Source organism: Mastomys coucha, chromosome X, assembly GCF_008632895.1.
Source record: "Mastomys coucha isolate ucsf_1 chromosome X, UCSF_Mcou_1, whole genome shotgun sequence".
Classification (NCBI taxonomy): Eukaryota; Metazoa; Chordata; class Mammalia; order Rodentia; family Muridae; genus Mastomys; species Mastomys coucha.
Genome location: NC_045030.1, coordinates 10,038,374 through 10,043,511, shown reverse-complemented (window position 1 = coordinate 10,043,511; position 5,138 = coordinate 10,038,374). Strand labels below are relative to the sequence as shown.

The window sequence follows — 5,138 nt, the reverse complement described above, 5'->3', positions numbered from 1 at the left end:
TCTGATGCCCTCTTCTGGTGCGTCTGAAGACAGCTACAGTGTACTTATAATAAATACATAATAAATAACTCTCTTAAAAATATTTATTAAAAAAAACCAAAAGTTACTAAAGCTCAAAACACACATTGAACCTCACATAATAATAGTAGAAGACTTCAACACCCAACTCTCACCAATAGAGAGATCATTGAAACAGAAACTCAAGAGTGATACAGTGATGGCATAAGTCTTTAATCCCAAGTGCTGGGAGGCAGAGGCAGGCAGATTTCTGAATTCGAGGCCAGCCTGGTCTGCAGAGTGTGTTCCAGGACAGCCAGGGCTATACAGAGAAACCCTGTCTCCAAAACCAAAAAAAGTGATACAATAAAAGTGATACAATAAAAAGTGAGGAAATGAATGGATATTTTATATATGTATATATATATATATAACATTTATATTATTTATAATGTTTTATATACATATATATGTGTATATATATACCCTAAGACAAAAGAATATACCTTCTCAGTACTTCATGGTATTCTTCTCCAAAATTGACCATATAATCTTTCAGAAGACAATCCTCAACAGGTATAAGAAGATTAAAATAATTCCATGAATCCTATCCGATCACTATGAACTAAGGTTAGACAGCATCAACAACAAAAACAACAACAAAAAAACTCACATCCCCTTGGAAACTTAATAACTTTTTTTTAAACTGCATCTTCTTTATTTTCCATACTTTTAATTTCAGAAGAAAATAAAACAAACAAACCACAATACACAACATCCAACCCTGCTATTCTGTGGGAGGGGATCTTCCTGCCTTAAGGCACAAGGACAGGATAGAAGAGATTCTTGTAGATGAGCAGAGAGCCAGGTTAGTCAGGCCAGTCAAGGCTGCTGGGGGAGCCACAGGGATACTATACAGAGAGCAGGGCTTCCTGGAGTCTTTAATCTACTTCTTCCATGTGGGAGGCATCCTCATCACCTTCCAGTGGGGGGATCTCATCAGGAACAGCAGCACTGGGCTCTTCGGCAGTGACCTCATTTTCATCAATGCCCAGGCCTAGTTTAATCATGCGGTAGATGCAGTTCAAGTGGGTTTGGGGATCTTCAAGTGAGAAACCAGAGGAGAGCAGAGCAAATAGCAGCGCCACTAGGTCCTTGACAACTTTGTCATTTTTGTCTGCCTCAGCCTTCTGCCACAGGGTCTCCACAATGGGGTCAGGGTTGATCTCTAGGTGTTTTTTGGGCATCATGTAGCCCATTGTAGATTGTCTCACAGTGCCTGGGCCTTCATGATCCATTCCATGTTGGCTGTCCAGCCATAGGTGCTTGTCCTAATGCAGCAGGGTGAAGACACAAGCTTATTGCAGATTGTCACTTTTTCGACCTTCTTGTCCAAGATCTCCTTCATGAGCTTGCAGAGATCCTCAAACTTTATCTTGCTCTCTTCCATCTTCTTCTCTTCCTCATCCTCTGATAGTTCCAGGCCCTCCTTAGTCACAGAGACCAGGTTCTTCCCATCAAATTCTTTGAGATGCTGCACGCAGTACTCATCAATAGGCTCAGTCATATACACCACCTCAAAACCCCAATTCCACACACACTCCACAAAGGCAGAGTTGGCCACTTGCTCTTTACTCTCACCAGTGATATAGAAGATGGACTTCTGTGTCTCTTTCATGCAAGACACATACTCTGAGAGGGAAGTCATCTCATCTCCAGACTGAGAAGTGTGATATCGAAGGAGCTCAGAGATGCGGCGACGGTTAGTGGAATCTTCATGGATTCCAAGCTTTAAATTCTTGGAGAATGCCTCAGAGAACTTCTTGAAGTTCTCTTTGTCTTCAGCCAATTCAGAGAAGAGCTCAAGGCACTTCTTCACAATGTTTTTGTGGATGACTTTCAGGATCTTGCTCTGCTGGAACATTTTTCTGGAGATGTTCAGAGGTAGGTCCTCAGAGTCAACCACACCGTGGATAAAGTTGATGTACTCAGGGATCAGCTCATCACAGCTGTCCATGATGAACACATGATGGACATACAACTTGATGTTGTTGTTCTTCTTCTTGTTCTCAAAAGGGTCAAAGGGAGCTTGCTGGGAAATGAAAAGCAATGCCCTGAATTCCAACTGACCTTCTACAGAGAAGTGCTTGACTGCCAAGTGGTGTTCCCAATCGTTGGTCAGGGTCTTGTAGAATTCACCATATTCCTCTTGAGTGATGTCATCTGGATTTCTGGTCCAGATAGGCTTTGTCTTATTCAGCTCTCCCTGGTCAATGTACTTCTCCTTGATCTTCTTTGTCTTCTTTTTCTTATCCTTGCTGCCTTCATCCTCCTCGTCAGATCCCACATCTTCAATCTTAGGCTTCTCCTCATCCTCCTTACCTTCCTCCTCCTTCTCACCTTTCTCTTCCTCTGCCTCATTATCACTGATATCCTTCTCTCGCTCCTTCTCCAAATAGAGTGTGATGGGATAGCCGATGAACTACAAATGTTTGTTCACCACTTCCTTGACCCTCCTCTCCTCTAAGTACTCTGTCTGGTCTTCTTTGTGGTGAAGGATCACTTTGGTACCCCAGCCAATGGGTTCACCATGGTTTGCAAGAGCAGTGAAGGATCTGCCAGCAGAACACTCCCAGGCATACTGCTCATCATCATTGTATTTTGTGAACACAACCACTTTCTCTGCCACTAGATAGACCAAGTAGAATCCACCACCAAACTGCCCAACCACGGAGATGTCTGTATCAGCCTGGAGAGCCTTCATGAATGCCTTTGTTCCAGACTTAGCAATGGTTCCCAAGTTATTTATGAGGTCAGTCTTGGTCATGCCAATGCCTGTGTCCACCAAAGTCAGTATGCACTCCTGAGGGTTGGGGATGATGTCAATTTTCAGCTCTTTCCTTCTGTCCAATTTGGAAGGGTCTGTCAGGCTTTCATACCAAATCTTGTCCAGGGCATCAGAAGCATTAGAGATCAACTCTTGGAGGAAAATCTCCTTATTTGAATATAAAGTATTGATGATAAGGGACATGAGCTGGGCAATTTCTGCCTGAAAAGCAAAGGTCTCCACCTCTTCCTCTCCATGGTGCACTTCCTCAGGCATCTTGATGGGAAAGCCAAGTAGTAGTACAGAGAAGGGTGGTAGGCCTGGACCAAGTCCAACTCACATGGCAAGCCTAGGCTGTGCGGGGGTGACTCAAGAGCACTTACCAACTCTTTACTCAGTGATAACTTGGTCAGGAAGAAATAAAGAAATGTAAGACCTTTTAGAATTCAATGAAAATGGTGATACCCAAACTTATGGGACACAATGAAAGCAGTGCCAAGAGGAAAATTCATAGCACTAAGGGTCCTGGCAAAGAAATTGGGGAGATCCTACACTAGCCACTTAATGGTACACCCAAAGCCCTAGAACAAATAGAAGGAAGCACACCCAAGATGAGTAGACAGCAGGAAATAATCAAACTTGGAGCAGAAGAAATCAACAGAATAGAAAAAAAAAGGAATGATACAAAGAACAACAAAACTAGGAGCTCGTTCTTTGAGTAAATCAACAAGATAGATAAACCCTTAGCCAGACTAACTAGAGGGCACAGAGACAGTATCCAAGTTAACAAAATCAGAAATGAAAAGGCAGATATAACAACAAAGTTAGGAAATTTTAAAAAAATCAGATCTTACTACAAAAGGCTTTACTTAACAAAACTGGAAAATCTGGATGAAATGGATGACAAAAACAGATACTATATATGCTATATATATATGAAGAGCAGGTAAACTAAACAGGGCCATATCAGCTAAGGAAATAGAAGAAGTTATTAAAACCTCCTATCCCCTAAAAATACCCAGGGCCAGATGGCATTAGTGCAAAATTCTACTAGACCTTAAAAAAACAGCTAATACCAACACTTTTTCAACTATTCCATACAATAGAAACAGAAGGAACACTAACTAATTCATGTTGTAAAGCTACAATTACTATGATACCTAAACCAAATAAAGACCCAACAAAGAAAGAAAACTTTAGACCAATTATGCTTATGGATATTGATGCAAGAATACTTAATAATTCTTGATCTTAGAGCATAAGCTATTGGTGTTCTGTTCAGGAAATTTTCCCCTGTGCCTATGTGCTTGAGGCTCTTCCTCACTTTCTTTTCTATTAGTTTCAGTGTATCTGCTTTTTTGTGTAGGTTATTTATCTTGGAAAGAAGATATTGTATGGCATGTAAATAAAGAAAACATCTAATTCAAAAAAAAAGAGAGAGAGAATACTTAGTAAAATTCTAGCAAATTGAATCCAAGAACACATCAAAACCACCATCTACCATGATCAAGTAGGCTTCATCCCAGGGATGCAGGGATGACTTAATATATGAAAACTCATTAATGCAATCCACTACATAAACAAACACAAAAAAAAATCACAAGATCATCTCATTAGATGATGAAAAAGCATCTGACAAAGTACAACATTCCTCCATGTTGAGGGTATTGGAGAGGTCAGGAATTCAAACTCTTACCTAAATATAATCAAAACAATATAGAGCAAACCATCAGCCAATGTCAAATTAAGTGGAGAGATACTGGAAGCAATCTCAATAAAATCAGGGACAAGTCAAGGCTGTCCACTCTCTCCATATCTATTCAATATAGTACTCACAGTTATAGCTGGAGCAATAAGACAACAAAAGGAGATCATCTGAATACAAACTGGTGAAAAGAAGAAATCAAGGTATCACTATTTGCAGATGATATGAAAAGGTGATAAATAACTTCAGCAAAGTGATTTCATATAAAATTAACTATCATTCCTTTATATAAATGATAAACAGTCTGAGAAAGAAATTAGGAAAACAATACTCTTCACAATAGCCACAAATATTATATAATATCTTGTTGTAACTCTTAGTAAGCAAGTAAAAGGTCTGTAGGACCAGAACTCCAAATCTTCTAAAAAAGAAATCTAAGAAGACCTCAGAAAATAGAGAGATCTCCCATACTCATGGATTGTTAGGATTAACATAGAAAAACGCCATCCTACCAAAATCAATGTAAAGATTCAACAGAATCCCTATCAAGATTCCAACAAAATTCTTCACAGAAATAGAAAGCAACTCTCATCTTCATCTGGGAAACCC

General features: G+C 39.8%; 1 pseudogene across 1 annotated transcript; it reads right to left on the bottom strand.

Annotated features, from left to right (window-relative positions):
- Positions 1-702: 702 nt before the first annotated feature.
- LOC116091791 lies at positions 703-3,106 on the bottom strand (annotated as a pseudogene). Its single transcript, XR_004119087.1, has one exon. The product of XR_004119087.1 is annotated as a heat shock protein HSP 90-beta pseudogene (transcript).
- Between the last annotated feature and the right edge of the window lie 2,032 nt (positions 3,107-5,138).